We start from the raw sequence: 22710 nt of genomic DNA on the forward strand, positions 1-22710 counted from the left end.
TTTGTAATGATTCAGCACACTGGTAACTTTCCACTGGCTCTTGGAATGGACAGTATCAACAAACGGCCTTATAACACAGCTCACGGTGTAAAGTTCTATGAAGTTTGCCCCAGTTGAGTTGAAAACATGCCAGTAGGACAGTATTGAGCTATCTTCATGATTTGTTGGATTATGTAACAAGGACCTACTGATCTTTCGTCTGAGCCCTACACCAATTAGTTGGGTTAGTTGAGTTTCTCTGCTTATGGCTAAGCGTTTACAGGCTTGGTTCTCTCATCTTTAAAGTGAAGTGAAAGTCACTCAGTCATGTCGAACTCTCTCTGACCCCATGGAGTATATAGTCCGTGGAATTCCCCAAGCCCTGGAGTGGGTAGCCTTTCCCTTCCCCAGGGGATCTTATCTTCCCAAGCCAGGGATCGAACCCAGGTCTCCTGCATTGCAGGTGGATTTTTTTACTAGCTAAGTGACCAGGGAAGCCCTTTCTTTGAAAAGGAGGATAGAAATAACTCCTCAGCTTTTCTCAGTGATGTTTAAAGAGCATAAAACAAGGGCTCAATGCAGGATGTGACTAATAACCACAGTAAATATTTAAATAGCAAATACTGCCCAGTCCATGGACTCCACCCAAGTGTTTACCTGTCATAGCATTCAGAGTCTATTTCGCCTCCTTCCTCATCCATTCACATGATGGTTGCTAGTCCCTGTGGTTTGTACCAACCCCAAATCTCTTGAGTCTCCACTTAATTCCATTCCCCTTGCCACAACCAGCTCTGCCAGCCTTCGGAGGGTCATTTCAGCAGCCTCACCTGCCCACACCACCCCGTACAGCACAGCCGGTTGGATGATCACTTCATGTTCCTCTTTGGTTCTTCAAAAGGCCCAGGCTTCTTAGCCTAGCAGTCACAGCTTTGTAGCATCTAGTCTGGCCTTTTCTTTTTTTTTTAATTTTGAATTGGAGGATAATTGCTTTACAATGTTGAGTTGGTTCCTGCCATACAACAACATGAATCAGTCATAATTCACATGGGACATATGTCCCCTCTCTCTTCAACCTCCCTCCCAGCCCCAGCTCACCGCACCCTCTAGGTTGTCACAGAGCACGGAGGAGTTGAGCTTCCCGTGTCATGCAGAGACTTCCCACGAGCTACTTTACATGTGGGAATGTGCATGTTTGGCCTGTTCTTTCTTGTGTTTCTTGTTCTTGGAATGTCATGCATAAGCCCACGCTTCCACAGGTAAGCCTGGAGTTCCTGCCCCAACTTGGCAAGACCAGCCTTCCTTCAAGACACCTGCCAACCTCCTGACCTTGTTTGTGTCTCCTACATGGCAACCCTGCTCTTTTCCTCTGTTCTTCCAAGGGTGACCCTGTTATCCCATCACAGCTCCTCCATTCCGTTCTTTACTATGCTGAGTGTGTCTGTTTACTTGCCCTCCCCACTAGAGCAAGGAGCAAGTCCTGTTTCATCACCTGTGTCACCTGACATCCTGTTTTGCCTTTGGGGATGCTCAGTAATTATCTAATGAATGGAAAGGGAGGTCTTCCTGAATTTCGCAAACAGCCTGCCGTAAGGGCAGAGGTACAGTCTCACGTAGGAGGATTTTTTAATTTTCAAAAGCTTAGTATACAATTTAATTTTTCATAAAAACTTAAAATCTAGGATGGCTCCCAGGCTCTTCTTTATCTATCCGGGAAAGTGTTTGAAAAATGTTCAGCACCTGCTGCATTTGTACCAGTCCAAAGGGTGGACACGGTTGTCTGGACAAAGGAAGGTTCTGGAGCACACTTTGCTGGAATACGCTCATTGAATGAAATCCTTGACCGTTGTGTGTCTCAAGTGAATGAACTGACGTCAGGCTGCTGACCACGTGGAAAGAGACGGGAGAGGAGATAAGGATGTAGGCTCTGGATCAACAGGCTGTGGGAGCCATGACTGGCCAGTCTTGATTCAAAGCCAAGTGGACAGAAAAGTGTCTTTCAGGCATTGGGAAATCTATGTAAGGCTTGGTGGCCTTATGCTGCTTGAGATTCTCCAAACTGTACCTCTTCCCCCAAACTGATTTTAAAGTTTTATTTTTCTCTTTCAAAATTTGACAACACATAATCACGTTAATACCACCCAAGTGAGAAAAAGCAGATTTATTTTCACATTGCATGTTTACCTCCTGACACCGCTCTGTGCCCAGAACTGCAGTTCTTTGTGTGCATGAGAAGTAATACTGTGTTCTATTCCATGCGAGTCTATGTTCATCTAAATATCTAATGGTGTCTCATCACAGCTTAGCAGGTCTGGGAGGCTTGGCAAACTCTTAGGTAAACTATATGATATAGCAAATAATTATTCCCTTCTCCCTTTTGAGCTTAAGGAGCCAATAAGAGCCGTAAAATGGACAAACCCCATTGATAGAGATCTAATTTGGCTGAAGGCACTTGCAGGTCTAACCTTGAATCACTCTATGATTAATGTTTGTTGTGTCATGTTCTTTGGAAGGAAAATGAAATGAGAAAGAATTTCTTCACATTTGATCAGAATGCACATAATTAAAAAGTAAAATGCTACTGTGTCTGCAAAGAAATCAGTCACTTTAATTGGAAGGACGATTCCTTCCCTCTGTTAGTAATTGGGCTTTTGGTAATTTAGAATCAGAATCCATGACAGTTTGTGATAAATTGGCTCTTTTTGGGCTAAAGAAGGTAAGAAGTTCTAATTACGCTTGGATCACTCCAGAGTAGATGGAAAAGGCTTGATCAAAGAGATGTTGGGAGAGAGATAGAAGAGCTAGCAGTGAGCAAAGATTTATTGAATTTCTTTTTAAGAAGATAAAGAATAAAACAGTTCATTTGATGTGACAAAAACTATAGCTTGTGGTATTTGAAATCCCAGAGATGTAAATTTGATTTTCTAAGAACTGGGTATATTAGAAAGAGTTCTGTAACCTATAGCTAGGTTACAGAAATCTGCCTTGTTTACTAGTTAGCACATGAGAATATTGATGACATTGAACTTCACTTGGGGAAGGTATAAAATTTGTGCCTTGAGAGTTTAAACATATAAGTAATTGGCACTAAGTTTAAGGAAGCCCAAATTGTTTTATTCAAATGGAAGCATACTTTAAGTTGGTAGAAATATCCTCAGAATACTAATGTATGAATCTACGGACTCAGTGCCTGTTTCTATTCTAGCCTTTGTTTCTCTTCAGATTGCCTAACAATACCTGAAGGATAATCTGGATCTTAGGTTGATGCATTTATTTTGAATTCTGTGTATTTATTTTATACAGATACAGGTATATTATTACAGATAAAATTTCAAATTTAAACAGAAGTTGCAAGATTAGTACAAAGAACTCTTGTATATGCTTTACCGAGATTCACCAATTATTGATTTTTAGCTTTATTTGCTTTGGCATCCACCATCTCTCCATATATGTTTTTTGCCTGAACCACTTAAGGATAAAGAGACGCTGTGCCCTCTTACCTGTAAATAGTGATTATTTCCTAAGAGCAACAACATTTTCTTACCAAACCACAGCACAGTGGTCTAAGTCATAAATTTAACATTGATGCTGTTCATTAATCTATGTCCATATTCATATTTTGCCACTCAGTCCCATAAGATCCTTAAGGGCTCATTTTTTCGGGAACCAGTCCATAACCATGCATTGCACTTAGTTCTTATGTCACTCTGGTCTAAACAGGAGATAGTTCTTCAGCCTCTTTGTTCTTCATATTATTGAGTAGAGCAGGGGCTGGTTGTTGGGTAGAATGATCCTCAGTCTGGGTGTCTCCTCTATTTCCCTGAAGCTGTTTCATGTTATGTGCTTTTGGTGAGGGTTCCACAAAAGTGACAGCTTGTCACTCTACATCCTTAGAGTCGCCACCTGATGTTCATCTGTCTTGTTAGCATCTTGGTAGCGGTGGTGCCCATGAAGTTTCTCCACTGTCAGGTTATCATTTGTCCCTTCATAGTTAAATCATTTCTGGGGAGATATTTTGAGATTCTGACTGTATTCTGCTCTCCATCAAGCTTTTGAATTGCATCTCTGTTTCATGGAACTGATAGTGCAGATGGATTTATTTGATGGAGAATAAAGAGAGAATGGGGAATGACATTATTCTAATATTTTAACAACTTGCTCTTCTCTCTCTCAAAGGGGGGAAAAGTCCTAAAATAATAAGCAAAAGTTTGCAGAGTAGTTCATTGGGAAGTCAAAAGGCAGCCACTGGAGGTTATATATTCCAGGAGCCCTGAGAATAACAAGCATTTTGAGAATGTGAACAGGATGGGCAAGTACACTTTTTGGTGAACCAAAGAAGGCAGAAGAGAATTCTCTGATCAGGATATAAGGACCAACTTGTAGACTTTTCCTTCCATGTCTTGTCAAGTTTGTCTGTTTCTCGATATTTTTGAAAATACAACCCTTCGGCCACACAGACCTTCAATCTAATAACCAGATCATGAACCACAGAGTCTGACTATACTTTGAAAGATGTCATATATATAACAACATAAAGTTAAAATTTCTTCTGATGACTCTAGCCTAGCAGAATAGCCCCCAAGAGAAAAATAAAATCCTGGCTTCTACCTAGCCAGGTGAAAAGCCACAGGCATCTTAAATGCCCAAGAAATGAAACTTGAAGTTGAAATGTAAGAAATGTAGGAGGTTATAGGACACTTTTGGGGGAGAAATAATGATCTTATCCAGCAGAGTAAAAGGTGGCTAGAGGTTGAATCATTCCTTCCTGCTGCTTTCCTCCACTTTAAAACCATAGTTTCTTTAGGTTGAAAGTCCAGGGGTTGAAGCAGAAATCTTCAAGAGTTCTTAGGAGATGACAGGTGAGCAGGTTAATAACCTCAGGTAGCAAATGTTCTTCCATAAAACACACTGGGGAAAATACTTCTGAGTTTCATGCATTTAAATCAAAGGGCAATCTAACATACTTTCTAAAAGAATTACGTTCAGATTAAGGATCCAGCTGATGTTACCAGTGACCTCCTCCATTAACCCGTCCCCAGTTCTCTCAATGGCATGTTGTTCAAGATACAGTGTCTTTCATGAGCTGCATTCTTATCGATACAGGGGTAAGCAGAATGATCAAGGTTTATCAGTTAGGATTTTGTTGGTCACAATAGATAGAAAACTTGATTCAAATTGGCTAAAGGAAAAAAAATCATTGATTGATTTAAGTGAAAAGTGCAGAGGAGGGCCAGCCCATGTCTGGTCTGCTCCAGAGGCCTGTGGCGTGTAGCCTTTGGAGCCGCCTTGCTAGGACTCTGCGCCTTTGCTCCCTTCACGTCACGCTTCATTATAGCCACCTTGGTGAATCTGTCTCTTCAGCATAGGTCTGTAGCTCTGCCTTCCCCACCCGAGCATCCAGGCTCACTCTGCTTGAGCTGCCTTAGGTCATATTCTCATTCCCGTACTGATGGCTGGGACCAGGAAGAAGGGCCATGTTCACTGGTTGGAATACAGCGGGGTCCATCCTTGCAGCTGGGTGGGTGGCCAATCCCATCTCAAGTATATGGAAGTCTGTGCAGTTTGCCAAATAAATTCTGCTTCCTGTTTCAGGGAGGCAGGCAAACAAATAAGCAAATGGACGCAAGATATAAACTCAATAAACAGAGCTGTGAGACTAATTGTCAGGAAGCCACAGTACAGACTGAGAAGTGGGAAGTGCCGTCTGAGTCGAGATCTGAATGGCTCAGTTCAGTTCAGTCGCTCAGTCGTGTCCGACTCTTTGCGACCCCCGTGGACTGCAGCATGCCAGGCTTCCCTGTCCATCACCAACTCCTGGAGCTTACTCAAACTCATGTCCATTGAGTTGGTGATGCCTTCCAACCATCTTATTCTTTGTCATCCCCTTCTCCTCCTGCCTTCAATCTTTCCCAGCATCAGGGTCTCTTCCAATGAGTCAGCTCTTTGCATCAGGTGGCCAAAGTATTGGAGTTTCAGTTTCAACATCAGTCCTTCCAATGAACATTCAGGGCTGATTTCCTTTAGGATGAACTGGGTGGATCTCCTTGCAATCCAAGGGACTCTCAAGAGTCTTCTCCAACACCACAGTTCAAAAGCATCAATTCTTCTGTGCTCAGCTTTCTTTATAGTCCAACTCGCATATCCATACATGACTACTGGAAAAACCATAGCCTTGATTAGAATCTGAATGGTAGAGTGGGAATTAATCAAGAAAAGAGGTTATGGAGACTTCCCTGGTGATCCAGTGGTTAAGGTTCCGAGCTCCCAGCACAGGGGGCGCAGGTTCAATTCCTGGTTGGGGAACTAAGATCCCACATGCCACTTGGCAGGGTATATAAATAAATAATTAAAAAATCAACCATTAAAATCAGAAAGGAAAGAGATTACCTTTCTTGGTTTCCAAAAAACCTTGGTTACCAAGATTACCTATGGTTACCAAGGGGGAAGAGAGGGCAGGATCCACTGGGAGATTGGTATTGACATATATATACAATTGGTACTATATGTAAAATAGATAGCTAATGAGAACCTACTCTATAGCACAGGGAACTGTACTCAATACTCTGTGGTGACCTAAGTGGGAAGCAAATCTAAAAAGGAGGGGATGTGTATACATATAACTGACTTACTTTGCTGTATAGTGGAAACTAACAAAATATTGTAAAGCAGCTATACTCCAAGAAAAATTAACTTAAAAAGAAAAGGGCATAGGGAGAGATGAGTGATGTGAGCATTTGGGGGACATTTATTATTTTACTTTGTCTTCGGAGAGTTAGTGTGTGATATTCAAGACACTGCACAGAGGCCAGAGTTACAAGTGGCTAAAGGAGGATGACTGAAGGAAGGCAGCAGCTGACTGGAGGTGGACACAGATGAGTACCCACCATTGGCCCACTTCTGGGGCCTGAGGTCCACAGGGCTAGAGCTGGGGTAGAGAAAGTTAACCAACTAGGATGGAAGTAGTAGATAAGTATATAAGTAACTGATATGGCAGCAGAAGTGTGTACTTGCTGGATTTCAACTGAATGTACCCCATTCCTCTGGGCCTCTTTCCACTATCTACTGACCGCTTAACCTTCCTAAGTGACACTCAATAAATGTTGACTAAACATATAGATGACTATGTTGATAGCAAGGGAAAATCACCTCATTCATGCTTGGTTGATACAGACAGACAGTTTTGCCCCAGAGCAAATTGGCAAATGCTTTCCCAGATTCTGCAGAGCATCTGAGACATTGATCCTCAACTACAGGCATTTGGAATTTGAATCAGCACTTGGAATTTGAATCAGCACCTGCCTGGAGTTTGAAAATTGTGGGGAGTCTCAGCCTGGAGATACATACTGATTCCATTGTAGAATACTGGAAGCCTATACAGAATAATAAATTTACAGTTGTGTTTTGTTTGAACCATTTAATAGTTATTAACTCAATGGCCACATTAAAAAATCATGAGATGAGGCATTAACATTTTGAGTCTTTTTCTTGAAGGGGTAGAACATCTGGGCCTGCACCTCAGTGTGGACATTTGTCTGGAGCCAGTAGAGGCTGCCAGTTCAGATCATGTTCTCTCATTTGCCTTTCTTCTACCTTGCCTTCTTCTTCGTATTTGTTACCCCTTGGTCTTTGGGTATTGGGTCTGAAAATAGCAAGATTTATGCTTTCTATTAGAAAACCTTCCCAAGGTGAAAAGAGTAAGAGGATTCTTGCCATCACCCTTCTTGCCCTTTCTACCATTTTAACCCCAGTGGCAGGAGCACAAATTTTCCAGCTGTGTGAAGGACTCAGAACTGAGTCAGAGCAATCCTCAAACTGGCTGAAGTTAGTCTGTTAGCCCTCTGCAGGCTGAAAGCATTAAGTCATCATTTCCAGTTACACTTTCTGTTATTTCCCTTTGGTATACAGCTTCCTCCTCCAAGTTCCTCTCTTAGAGTCTGAAAGCCTGGCCCAGAGCTAACCTGGGAGCCTCCACTTGGATAAGTAATTGTCATTAGCCTCCTTTTAGTCTCTTAAGCATATCCCCTATTTGGGGCTGAAGTTAAATCCCATATGATTTCAAATAAAAACTCCCATCCTCAAGTCACTCCTCCATTCATCCAAGTTTACCTATTTATTTAGCAAATCGGGCAATCTTACTGAAAAGATCATTCTCCTCAAGTGATTTGGAGCCTAGTAGGGAAATTAAAATGTGAACATATAGGGACTTCCCTGGTGGTCCAGTGGTTAAAACTCTGGGCTTCCAATGCAGGGGACGCAGGTTTGATCCATGGTGGGGGAACTAAGATCCATATGCCATGCATTACAACCAAGAAATAAACAAGAATTAAAAAGTAATTAATTAATTTAAAAAATGTGAACATGCAATTGCCATACTCTGATAGGTAGGTTTGCAGATAAAATACAGGATGGCCAGTTTAACTTGCATGGTTTATTTGTTAAATCTGATAACCCCGCAGCGGCTGCTGTTAAGTCACTCAGTCGTGTCCGACTCTTTGGACCCTGTGGACTGTAGCCCGCCAGGCTTCTCCATCCATGGGATTTCCCAGGCAAGAATGCTGGGGTGGATGGCCATTTCCTTCTCTGGGGGATCTTCCTGACCCAGGGATTGAACCCAGGTCTGCTTGGCAAGTGAATCCTTTCTCACTGAACCAACCACCTGGGAAACTCTAGATAACCCTACCACCGGGGAAAGTGCTGGCCACACGGGAACACGTGTAAGGAGATGGGGAAAGCTTCCCGGAAGCACTTCCATCGAGGCCAACACAAGAGGGCTTAAGTCAAAAGAGGTGGAAGACACGGGAGGGTTCTGTGAAGAGAGGATAGCACCTATGAGCTTCTGAACTTGACGCTGTCCCAGGAAATTCTGGGGCTGGTGGTGTAGGGTGTGGGAGTGGTTCAGGATGTGGGAGTGTGGAGGGTTTAGGACCGTGTCAGGGAGGGGAGATGGGAGATGCCACAAAGTCCTGCCGTGGAATCTGGACTGGATCCTAGGCACAGTCGGCTAGCCACTGTAGGACTTGAAGCAGCAGAGTGACGTGTGATGTGCATTCAGAGAAAAATCCTTCTGGCTGGAGGGTAGTGACAAATTAGAAGAGGGGGTCTGGAGACGGGAGAAGGGAGAGCTGTGCCCAGGGCGGTAACAATCGTGAGTGAGGCTAGCTGTGAGGACAGAGGACTGGATAAGCTACTTAGAGGAAGGATCATGGGATGTGGGAGGTGAAGGGAAAGAGAGAGGTCAAGTGTGAAGACAGGTCCCCCGGTGGGACGGACAGGAGAGGCAGGGAGAATGAGTATTGTGCTGCTGTTTTCCTATTTGTCTCAGACCTGCTCCCTGCCTTTCCACTGCTCTGCTCCACGTCACAGGGCTAATCCTGCAAACCCCATCTTCCAGACACTCTCGCCAACTCTGGTCCGGGTAGGTTCAGCCAATGGAAAGCCTTGGCTGAGGGTGGAGAGCCTGGGGATGGGAGAAGCCAGTGTAGTTCCCCCTCCCCACCCTGCTCTCTATTCGGGCGCCTGCAGCGGGGCTGGAGGGTGGCTGCTCAGTTCTGAGGCCCAGACCCCCAGGCAGCTACTCCCTCTGCCTCCCAGCTCCTCCCTCATCGCTGTGGCAACACCCCTTCTTTCTCTGCACAGCAGAGGGGTGGCTGAGGCTTCCTTGGGTGTGACTCTCTGGACGGTCCCACCATCCTCTTTGGCCTTTTAGCTTTCTCATCATCATATGAAATCCATGGCTGATTCATGTCAATGTATGGCAAAAACCACTACAATACTGTAAAGTAATTAGCCTCCAACTAAAAAAACAAAAACAAAAAACCATGAGCCCAAAAGAAGACATATGTGTTCTGTACCCTATAAAAATAAATATGTGAATCTCAAAAAAAAAAAAAAAAAGAAAGAAAAGAGAAAGAAATTTGCTGTATTGAACTGCTTGCCTGGGTTGTTTTTCTGAGTGTACATTTGACAGACTTATGAGCCACTTAAATGGAAATATTTAACAGGATGTTGTACGTAGATTTAAAGCTGCAGAAGAGAGAATGGTTTTTGATGGAGACAGACTTAGATGGTAATTGAAACTAGGGGAGAGCTTCCCTGGAAAGATAGCAGAGAGGCTGAAGAGCAGAAAGCCTGATGCAGAGCCCCAGAAATACCCCAAAAGATCAGCTCAGAAAGAGACCGAGAAGGTGCAGAGAAGGGGAAACCTATGGGGAGGATTGGGTGGCACAGAAACCAAGGAAAGAGATTGTGAAGTGAGAGATATTGTAGAAGGGAAGGTGGGGTGAATTGGGAGATTGGGGTTGACATATATATATACTACCATGTGTGAAATAGGTAACTAATGACCAGAGACCAGCTTGGTGCTCTGCGGTAACCTAGAGGGCATGGGATGGGGGGCAGAGAGGAGAAGATCCAAGAAGGATGGGATATATGTATACATATAGCTGAGTTACTTCGTTCTACAGCAGAAACCAACACAACATTGAAAAGCAATTATCCCCCTCCGCTCTCCCCCAAAGAGACATGGTTTAAGATATAACTTGGCTTGGAGGTCACAGAGGTAAGGGTTGAAAAGTAGTCCCTGGGCTTGTCAATGACAAAATCACTGGGGGCTTCAAGGAGAGCGGTTTCATGAGTAGTGGGGCAGAAACCAGATCGCAGTGGGCAGAAGTGAAGATGGGAGGGAAGCAATGGGGGGCAAGCGAAGAAATCCAATGGCAGAGGGAAAGAGGAGAGGGGTGGGTAGGAGGATGTGAGAACGGGATGGAGAACAGTGTTTCCTTGTGGCTTTTTAGCTCTGGACGGGTGGGGCTAACACAGCAGGAGAGCATTGAGATGTAGGAAGAGGGGCTGACTCCTGAGCCCAAGGAGGATGCGATCTTCAGCTCCCACCAGCTGGATGTCCCCTTTCTCTGGCATTCCATGTAGGCTGTGGAGGTTCCCCCTGAACTCTTTGGATCAGCCCTTCTTGATCCATTCATTCTTTTCTTATCTCTCAGCACATCTGGGTCATCGATTATGTGAAGACAAACAAATCATTACTGATGGTCAATTTTCTTGAAAAATCCCCCAGGAGTGTAGCATTTTGGAGAAAAGTAAAGTGAAGTTGCTCAGTCATGTCCGACTCTTTGTGATTCCACGGACTGTAGCCCACCAGGCTCCTCTGTCCATGGTATTCTCCAGGCAAGAATACTGGAGTGGGTTGCCATTTCCTTCTCCAGGGTATCTTCCCCATCCAGGGATCGAACCCAGGTCTCCCGCGTTGCAGGCAGACACTTCAACCCCTGAGCCACCAGGGAGAACTATATATTGTTTCACAAAAAGCCAAAGAAGCCCATTTTTGCCTCTACCACTGAGAGAGATTGCTATTTCTTGTGGAACCTGATGAAGAAGGTGACTCACACTTAGGAATAATCTTGTTTGAAAAGTGCAAAAGGTGAGCTTCTTTGGCCATGAGAGGGCTCCAAGCCCTGAGTCTTCCTGAGAGATGGCAGCTCCACAGCTCCCATTTCCCTCTGACCCTGGGCTATGAGCTCATCGAGTGAGATGTAATTAAAATCACTGACATGGTTTAAATGGTAATTCTGTTCTCTCTCTTTCATTTAGAGCAAGTTTAATGGAATTTGTATAAAATATATGGCTGAAATATCCATACAATAGAGCTTGACTAAATCCTCATGGTTCTCCTTCCCTTTTGCATTTTCTGCATCTGCCCTCTTCAGCTCTTCAGACTTAACCACACAGCATCAATCCACCCAGGTGGTCCACTGAGCCTGTCTTCCCCCTTCTCATCCGGTCATTGTTGTCAACTTGCTCTTCACCATTGCTTCCTGCAGTAGCTGTTAGTTCTAGGGAGGTTGGTTCACTTTGAGCAAGTAACTATTAGCTCCATGGACAGTTTAGAAGTGACTTGGGAGCCTGAATGAGCCTGCCCTGGGTTAATTATACCAATGAGGGTTCAAGGAGAAGGGAGGAGCAGCTGGTCTGCAGAGACCCAGCAGTTCTGAGACACATGCTCTTAGCTCCACAGGTAGCGCCATATGAAGTCTTACTTTTTCAGTTCTCTCTTGACTCCATCCAGGTTTCTGCTCTTTTTTTTCAATCTAGGGAGGAAAATGAAAAGTGACAGCCCAGGGGTAGTCCCCAAATGCCTCCTACTTCTAAGCCCTACATACGGTTATATATCCACTTGCTTGGTTGCAAGTGAATGCCCAGGCATTCGTGATAACAAGTTGAGTGGTTTCTTCCCTAGGCCATCTTTCCTGGTATCCTTCCTTGGTGACATTTTGGAGGAGGTCACTGAGGGGACGTGATCATCAGCTGACCAGAGAGCTTGACCTGGGCGATCAAGGACTCCTCACCCCCTCCCCTGACCTTGGAATAGACGTTCTGCCTACCATTGCTACAGTGGGAGTGGGAACCATGGTCAAGGGTGCAGCCATTTGTTTTTAATTAATTAATTACTGTGGATGTGTTGAGTCTTACTTGTGGCACATGGGCTTTAGTTGCCTGTGGCATGCGGGATCTTACTTTCCTGACCAGGGATCAAACTGTGTCCCCTGCAATGGAAGGTGGAGTCTCAACCAATGGACCACCAAGGAAGTTCCAAGGACACTGCCTTGAGACAGTGATGTGTTATTGAGGCCATCTGGACAGTATACAAGACTGAACCCTGTTAAAGTCTGTATGCAAACTCAAAATTCTGGCAGGTGGGTGTCGAGATCTATTTGTCTTTTGGCTGACCCAAAACAAGTCTTGTCGATTGAACCTGGATCTCCTGCATTGTAGGCAGATTCTTTAAAATTCTCAATCGGTTTCAGTGAGGGAACACTTGGTAACAAGTGCTGTCTTTCCAGGGCTTCCCAGGTGGCACAGTGGTAAAGAATCTGCCTGCCAATGCAGGAGACACAAGAAATGTGGGTTTGATCCTTGGGTTGGAAGATCCCAAGAGATGCAGGTTCAATCCCTGCGTTGGGGATCCCCTGGAATAGGAAATGGCAACTCCAGTATTCTTGCGTGGAAAATTCCCTGGACAGAGGAGCCTGGTGGGCCACAGTCCATGGGGTCACCACGAGTCAGACACAGCTGAACACGCATATACTTTGTCTTTCTAAATAAGTCGCCACTTTACTGACATTGCTCCTCATACAAATTTTATGTTTGCCTATATGTATATGCAAAATACTTTTGTGTATATTTTGAGGAATAAATTGAGAAGGCTCTTTTTATCTTTCACACACCCTAGAGATTTTATAGAGGAAGTAAAAGTGTCCAAATTTGTGAGAAATTGGAATAATCAAGAGTTACCTGTATGGAATGCTGTTAACGATGGCAAATCACACTAGAGTACCTTTCATCTGAGACGCTTAGGGTCTGTTAACAGATTAAAAGTACTAAAAGACACTGATCTAGAGAATTTTTATTATCTTGTGCTCTGAAAACTTGGATTTTCATTGGTTTGAATGGGTCTGAAAATACATTTTTATTACTAGGGGCATAGAAGCCTCTAGCAGTGTTCTTAATAAAGCAAGGTGAGTTATAAGCAATCATCTGATGGAGGGTAAATGTACCATGCTCCATTTTAAGAAAAATACAATATAAAAGTCTCAACATGGAAGAAAATCTTTATATGATCTTTTAAAAAAAACTTCAAGAAAAATAAAGACATGGCACTATATTAAATTTAAAGCCAGTGACTTATAAGCAAGCAAAGCAAAGACAGTCTGATTAAAGCTGTTGCATTGTTCTGGTATTTTTTATGTCTCACCCATTTCTGTGGCCTTTTTAGAACCGAAGCTTTTAGGGCACAGAGAACAACTTCGTCTTGATGTAGGACTGAGCAAATGCACAGAGAGTTTCTCAATAAATAGGCATTAAATTCTAAGTCCAGAAGGGGCTTTGAGAGGCCTTCTCTTTACTCCTTGATAGAACTTTTTAACCAGCCCAGAAAAGCAGATTTTTTTTTTCTTTAAACCTCAGAATTCAGAGATTCCAGAGTGAGAACTTCTCACATTTGCCTTGTGGTCTGCTGTGGCCATCTGTGGAACTGTGTGACCTCTGCCTGGGGACCCTGACGGCCCCGCTGACCCACAGTCTGAACTGCTGTGCTCAGGGGCCTATGACTTTGGGGCTACATCTTTTGGACCTACGTCTCTGGGCTCAAGTGAAGCTTGGCCACTTTCTTTTATGGAATCTTGGGCGCTTGATTGTCTGACTCTCAGTCTCACTTGCAGGTTCTGGGAGGATTAAATAAACTTGTGTGATAACCAAGTGACAGGCAGAATAGGCACAGAACGAATCTTCACTTCCTTTAAATTGACTGCAGAGAAGAACATAACCCAGGGGATGAGACTCCAGTTCGGTGCCTCTCAAACTTTAATACGGGTATGCCTCTCCCGTGGATCTTGTTAAATGAAGGTTCTTATGCAGTAGTTCTGGAGTGGGGACTGGATTCTGTGTTTCTAACAAGCTCCTAGGTGACGGTGACACTGCTGGCTTTCTCCACCGCTGTATGATCTTAGGCATATTATTGAACCTCTCTGTGCCTGTTTCTCCATCAGCAGCACGAGGATACTCAGAACCCGTCTTTTAGGGGCTGTGATGGGGGTTCAGTGACATATAGATGGATGCATGGGCACGTGGTGGACACCCAGTGTGTGCCATCTTAGCTCTTACATGCTTTAGGAGATAGGTATTGTTAGAAAGATAAGCTGTCAACAGGACAAAATAGTCTGTAAAACAGAAGCTTTTACAAAAATGTCAGCTTCCTTCCCTCCTGCATCTTGGACACACAGGAGAGAAATGGGTGGAGTAAAATCTCCCCACGAGGGGCCTGTTGCCTCTAGGAAACAGGACCAAGGGACTGCTTCAAGAGTCAGTGTGTTGGTCCCTGACACTCCAGTCCTTTCTTTGATTTCTTCCCCTCACCCTCTGTGGGTGGATTTGCCTCTTATTGTAAGAAGAGAGAGATAGGAACATGCATGAAAACAAATCTATGCATACTTGGAAACTTCACCACTTTTTAAATTGAAAAACTCCCGACCAAGAGGAAAGAGCCTATTCAGGATGGACTTTAATTGGCCATTAGTGAGCTTACTGGGTGGTGGAAATCACTTGGCCTTTGGCTTTGGACCATGCCGGGCATCCATGGCAGGCATTAATAGCCCATTAATGTACACCCTGTCACTGCTTTATTTCCTAATTAATACTGCCTGCTTTAGGGATAGGGGAACACAGCAATAAAATTGTTTTATCTATTCCTTCAACAAAGAGAAAAAAATGTTATCAACACCTCATGCCTGTCACATCAATGGCTGAACTAGAAAATCAGAAGGATCAGCATAGGTTTTATTTTCTTAGTCCTTACCTCAGGGAGGAGAAAGTCAGTCTCAAACCCAACCCTGAACTTAGGTCAGGAAGCCCTCAGGTTCCTTATAGTATCTCAGAAATATGGAAAGTAGAAAGGAATGATGAAGTGTAGGGCACATTAGCCTCATTTTCCCGTGACACTTGAAGAGAGGGAGGGAGGAGAATGATGACCATGGGCAGTTGGGCAGGTTGTGCACTATAAAACACCATACATGTAGAATGTTCACATATATTATTATGACCACTTCCTGACAGAGGGAAATAGTGTCTTGAGGAAGTATCTGAGAAGTGCTTCTCAGTGGGAGTGATTTTTGTCTCTAAGAGAATATTTGGCAACATGTGGAGACATTTCTGGGGGTCATAAGTGGCTGATAGAGGACAGGGATGCTACTAAGCATCCTTCAACATCCACAGCAGAATTGCATGACAAAGAATGACCTAGCTCAGAATGTCACTAGAGCCAAGGCTGAGAAACCCTGGTGTGGAGGATGAAGGTGAACCTCCCTGACCCCGGCATCTTTTCTTTGCTTACCGTGGAGAAATGACTACTGAAGCGGGAGTGAGTCAGTTCTGACTCTGCATCCAACACGCTCCAGCAGCTTGTATGCAGTACACCGCTTACCCACAGGGCCAGCATGCCTGGGGGAGCCCAGGGATACCAGATACCAGCAGAGCTCTGGATCAGGGTGACAGCCATCGTGGGAAAGTCTTCCTGCCTCCACGCCCTCAGTTCACCAGGCCCAGGGGTCTCTTCCTTTTCTCCAGGGGTCTCTGGGATGAACCAACTTTCCTTGTTTCTCCAAAGCCTCCCAAGTCTTGAGTCCTTGTCTCTCAAGAGAGGGGCACGGTATCCTCAGATTTGCCTTCCATGCTGCCTCCAAAACCAGTTTTGGAAGGATGGTCCTTCCAAAGTGGATGATCAATTGGGGAACATAGGCAGAAGATTGAGACAAAACAGAGAACTCCTATACTGGTGACTGGGTTCAAATTCCAGCTTTTCCACATGCCAGATGGATGACCTTAGGCTTTCACTGAACCTCTCTGTGCCTCAGTTTTCTTATCTGAAAAATGGGGATGAAAATGATACTGCTATGGCCCTTCATAGGACTATGGTGAGGATTGAGTTAGTGTTTGGTAACTATTTCCTTGTGGCAAAATCCATGTAATTGGTAGATATTCTGGCCTCCTTCTGTATTCATTTTTCAAGTATCTGTATGAGTTTGCTAGGGCTGCCATAACAAAAAACCACAGTCTGGGGAGTTTAAACAATATAAATGCATTTTCTCATAGTTCTGGAGGCTGGAAATCCAAGGTCAAAGTGTCAGCAGCGTTGGTTTCCTCTGAGGCCTGTGAGGGACCAGGCTTCTCTCCTTTGCGGGCTGAGGGCTGCTTTTTCCTCCTGTTCTCACATGGCCTTTAGACTATGGGCAGGCCTGGGGTCTCTGGGTGTACTAATCTCCATTTCTTCTAAGGACACCAGTTAGATTGGATTGGGACCCATATGAATTACCCCTTTGAAGACCTTATCTTCCAGTATAGTCACATTCTGAGGTACTGTCGTTTAGGGCTTCATCATATGAATTTGAGGGGACACAAATCAGTCCATAACACCTGAGAAGGACCTTGTAAAAACGCCAACATAATTCTGTATGTTTAACTGTGATACTGAGTGAAAAGAAAGCCAGGAAGCACCTTGGGGCCATTATGCTAAGCGAAATTAGTTAGAAAAAGACAAATACCCTATGATCTTACACACATGTAGAATCATGACAGCTGAGCTCATAGAAAGAGAGACCAGCTTGGTGGCTGTCAGAGGTGGGTGTTGGGAGGGGTGAAGGTGGTCAAAAGGTACAAACCTGCAGTTATAATGTGGATATGTACTGGGCATTTAAAACACACACAATGACTGTAGTTAGTAATACTGTTTTTCAATTTGAAGGTTGCTAAGAGAGTACATCCTAGAAGTTCTCAACACAAGAAAAAAATTGTAACTCTGTGAGGTGGTACATATTAACTAAACATATTGTGGTAATTATTTTGCAATTTATAACATGTAAGTTACTATGTTGTATACCTAAAACTGAGTCAATATTATATGACAACCATTTCTCAGTAAAATGGGGGTGATTATATATCTCAGATTTTTCTGGAAAATCATGGTTTCAAAAATTATGTCTTCCTGTCCATTAAGAACATTTGTATTTTTCATAAGTCAGCTTCCAAAATTTGGTTCAGAAATCAAGGTCATGGTGCCTACAAGGCTAAGATGGCAACTGAGAGGGGTGAGAAAGATAGCAGGTGACAAGTGGGCAAAGTCAGAAACCTGGAGGAGGAAAGAAAAAAGAAAAAGGCCCAGAAGATCCATAACTTTAGAGCAAATTCCCAAATAATAATAGTTTACTGTGGCAGCAAGGCCTAGCCTCTGGTTTACTGCTAAATCTATTCTCCAAGTAGCACAGCAGTTGGAACACTTAATACAAAATTTCCTAGTTGTAAAATGGAAACATTAAAACCTGCTTGTTGTGTTTGAAGGTTATTTCAAAAAGTAATGTTAATATCAATAAAGCCCTTTATAAATGAACTCAAGGAACTTGGAAAGTATTACTTTTTTTTTTTCCCCAATCACTCTTTATAGCTACTAGGCAGTAATGACTCTGTTTGTACTGAATCCTGAATGTGTCTGCATCCTGGAAATATTGCAGCGATCATCTTCAAAATATCATGCCTGCAAAGTACTCCTGCACCAGGTAGGTAAATGCTTATGGCTCAGCTCTTGGGCCTCCTCTAGGACCTACTACCTGTGAGGACCACGTTGATACATGTTAGAGCGTCTACAACAGTCTTTGTGCTGTGTGCTTAATCGCCAGGCGTGTCCGACTCTTTAGAACCCCATGGGCTGAAGCCCGCCAGGCTCCTCTGTCCATGGGGATTCTCCAGGCAAGAATACTGGACTGGGTGCCATGCCCTCCTCCAGGGGATCTTCCCAACCCCGGGATCGAACCCAGGTCTCCTGCACTGTAGGCTGATTCTTTACTGTCTGAGTCATCAGGGAAGCCCTTTGGTGAAGGCCTATTTAGGTTACTTCACTGAAGGCCTGTGTCTAATTGGACAGCAGAACCCTGAGTAGAAAGAACAATGTACTCATCAGTTGGCAAAAACTCCTCCAAATATAAACAGATACAAGCAAGACAGTCTCAGTGTGAAAGGTGATTAGAACGTGACTTGTATTTTGGACAATAATCTATATTTATGATAGTCTCCAGGTTATTAAGTATCTCTGCTGTCAGAGAAAACTGGGGCTATTAACTTCTTCAGATAGAACCAGAGGGAAGAGCAATCATTTCTTTTATAAGCAGAAGGGAAGGTTCTGCTCAATAAAGATCAATTAAACATCTCTGTTAAAAGACTGCTTGGAGCTGGTGCCAATAGAAATTCCACTGTATTAACCAGTACTCCCTCCAGCCTTCCCACCTCTGGGGAAAATTTTAAGAGGACACTGGCTATTGTAAGCTCTATAAGGTGACAGGCGCTCTCACATCTGTGGCTGAATGATCTCTGATGTTGAGTGACTTTTCATGCATTTAGCAGGGGTACTCCCAGAGGATGGCAGGCAAATCAAGCACTCCTCTGAATTTAGATGAGCACCAGTCATCCTCATGAGGGAGTGAAAAAAGAATATAACAATAGGTACCTTAAAAAATGATATGGCAGTCCAAACTCATAATTCCCAGGGTACAGGAAGAGTTTTGGGGACCCTCAGGGAATATCCATTGAATAAAGAAAACCCTCCTCAAGCTCCACCAACATCTCACACTTACCACGCTCATTCTTATCCTTTAAAATACAGTCTGCTTCTTCCACTTTGGCTTAAACTGCATCCTCTCATGTAAATTCCATCATTTCTTGCTTTCTGAGCTCCCATATGGTTTTCTTACACTTCAGTTATAATACTTGCCCAACGGTTAATTTACAAACACCTGTCCCTCATCCAAGATGTAAACTTCTTATCTATCTTTTCTTCCCTGATCACTAATTGACCTGTCAATATGCGGTTTGATGCTTTGCATACAGTAGGAATGTTGAAATAAAGCTGCAAGTTGGTCTTGGGTAAACATCATTGCAGTCAGTATCTTGATAATCACAGTCCTGAAAGGTGGGCTGTATGCACTGGCCTGAGCCACACGAGAATTCAGACAGAATGAACAAATATGGATCTAGAGGGACACATCTATCTACATTTAAACCCAGAAGTTACTGGACTTATTGGGTTCATCAGAAACTTTGGGTTTTCCCGTAACATGTTATGGAAAAGCCTGAATGAACTTATTGGCCAAACCAATAAAAATCCCCATCAGTAATTCTGCCATCAAAGTCTTGGGCCTCCCTATAATAATTGCTGTGTAACAAATTAGTACACACTTAGCAGTTTTCCATATACAACTTCATCAACTCATAGTTTCCATAGGTCAGAAGTCCAGACATGATATGACTGAGTTCTCTGCTGAGCTGGGAGTCTCACCTGCTGATGCCACGGCCTTGCTCAGGGCTCTGGTTCTAATTTGGCATTCAATGTGTGCTCCCAAGCTCACACTTCTTGCAAGAACTCATTTCTTTTGGTTGCAGGCTGGAGCACCCCTTTCTTGGCTGACTGTCAGTGAGGGTGCTCTCTCAGCTTCCAGAGGTCAACTGTTACCCTTGCCCCATGCCACCTTCCATAACTACCGCCAACAGTGGAGACTCTTCCCTCATGCTGAAACCCCCTCTCACAGTAATTCTCTCTGACTTCTCTACTTCAGAATTCTAGACTCAAGCTTAAAGGGCTCACTTGATTTGATCAGGGCCATCAGGGTGATTTTGATCAACTAATTTGGGATCTTAATTTCTGCCTGCAAATTCCCTGAAAAGTGACACTTAAATGGAGATGCAGATGCAGACATCGAACTTGTGGGCACAGCGGGGAGAGGAGAGGATGGGATGAACTGAGAAAGAAGCCTTGACCTATATACCCTACCATGTGTAAATCAGATAGCCAGTGGGAAGCTGCGGTATAATACAGGGAGCCTGGCCTGGTGCTCTGTGGCAATTTAGGGGTGGGATGGGGGGTGGTGGGAGGCAGGGTCAAGAGGGTGGGGATATATTCAAACATGTAGTTATGACCGATTCATGTAGCTGTAAGGCAGAAACCAACATGACATTGTAAAGCAGTTATCCTCCAATTAAAAAAAAATCAGGGCAATTGAATATTTAGAGGAAGGTGTGTATTTAGCATGGGGTGACCAACCCAGAGGCCACCTTAGAATTCTGCCTACTGGACACACGAACAAGCTGAAGCGAAAGCTTCGCTTTATCTGCATGTGTCTGACTTAAGCCTTCCACTGTGTCATAAGTTATGCAGACGGCGGAAGTCACTAAACCTGCATCTGACATTAAAAGTGCTGCTCCCCGAAGAGGCCGGGAAGACACAACCTTGACTTTATCCCCTGATGAGAGTGATGTTCCATGGAGTTGGGGAGATTTTCATTGGGTCAGTTGCCCGACTGAGACAGTCTTAATGAGTTGACAAATAGCAAGCGTTAATGTCTCAACTTTAATGCTATCATGAATGGTCTACAAGAGGGGTCAGCAAACTGTAGCCAGTCGCTTGTTTTTGTAACTAAATTATTGGACCACAGTCAGTCCTGTTCATTCATGAATTCTCTGAGGCCGCTTTTGCCTTGAGCAGTTGTGATGGAGAGCCCACAAAGCCAGAATACGCCCCGGCCACGGCCGACTCCCGGGCTAAGACATTGGCAATCTTCTGATGATAAGAATCACCTGGATCATTTGTTAAAAAGCGGTGGTTTCCGGGGCCATCCTGGAACCGCCGAAGAAGAATCTCGAGGGCAGAGGCTTCGGGAAGGTAGAGGGAACAAGCCTCCCAGGTGATTCTGATCGCCAGGGCGTTGCTGGTCTCAGCTGCGCCTGCCTACGGGCACGGAGGGCGGCTTCAGAGCCGCGGGCTGGGCGCAGCGCGCTGCCTCCGAGGGCGCAGATCGGCGGCTCCACCAGGTAAGCTGCTTCTCGTCTCCTTCCTCTGCTGGGAAATGAGGGTAATGGTGCCTGGTTGGCGGCCTGTGTCCACGTGGACACTGAGGGCCGAATTCAATGCTCAGAGTGGTCAGCCTCACCTAGAGGAGGGGCACCCTCTAAACCCAGAAGACCCGACTGTGGAAACAGCTCCTAAACAAGACAGGCCCAGTGGGGCTTTTCAGCAATCCATGGGGTATGTAGCCGTCCTCCTCAGAAAGAAAAACTCCCTTAAAGGAATCTCCCGCTACCTTCAAGACAGTGTAGGTCCTTTAGAACTCAGTTCTCAGAATGCTGAGTATAGTTAGAGGCGATCACTGGCTGTTTTAGGATGTAGCTGAGTTTGCAAAGGAATGTTATAATTGAAAACTCTGGTACTTAGCAGAAGACACACACACATATATATAAATTTTTTTTCTGTTTCTGAGGTTAGTGTTGTTACAAGAATCTTTGCCTGATGAGATCATGCAAATTCAGCAACCCGTGTGGCTGTTGAAAGATGGTTTTTTGATAAACTGCCCAGAAATCCTTGCAAGATACAGGACTCCAATAATAATAGTTCAGGTTACCAGGGAGTTTCATACTTTGCTAAAAGGGGGAAAAATCAATCTTGAATCTTTTAGTCCAGTGACTAAAGAATTGCTCCATTGATTTTGTTCAGCTTCTCAGGTGGGTGTGCAGTTGATCCTGATTTGATATTTAAAGTTTACTTTTTCTGGGAAGTATTAATTTGAACCTGGTAAGAGGATAATACTGTAATACTAGACGCTGTGTAAAGCCACTTTGCACAGCTTGTGTAAGCATCCAAGATAGTTTCCTCTAAACCTTTTCTTAAATATAGAACTTGAGTTTATGTGTTTTTCCTTTTTTTAACAGAAGAGGGAGGCAAAGGCTTGGTTAAACAGTGTACCTAAACCCAGGCTAGAGGGAAATGAATCCATATTCTTAAAGGAACAGGTAAACAAGAACAGGATGAATTCTAGCAGATATGATTTAGGAATTTTTTTGTGAAAGAAAGGGGAGAGAAAACACAATTGGCAAATGAGTGTGCTTTGCTGATTCATTTTGAAACTTTTTAAAAAAGAAAGTACCAGTGGCAACTGAGAAAAACAAACCTTCAAAGGGCAGGGGGAGAGTTTTTCTTCATTTTACTAAATGCAGTGTTGGAATCACACTGTGCCCTAAGATACAACTGGATGAACAGGGTAGTTCAGGGTCTGCCCAAATTAACTCCCTAAGCAAATTTCTAGGTCTCCAGGCCACCTGGCTGAGCTCCAGGCTAGCAGCTAGTGATGCCATGTG

Source organism: Muntiacus reevesi, chromosome 17 (assembly GCF_963930625.1).
Source record: "Muntiacus reevesi chromosome 17, mMunRee1.1, whole genome shotgun sequence".
Lineage (NCBI taxonomy): Eukaryota > Metazoa > Chordata > Mammalia > Artiodactyla > Cervidae > Muntiacus > Muntiacus reevesi.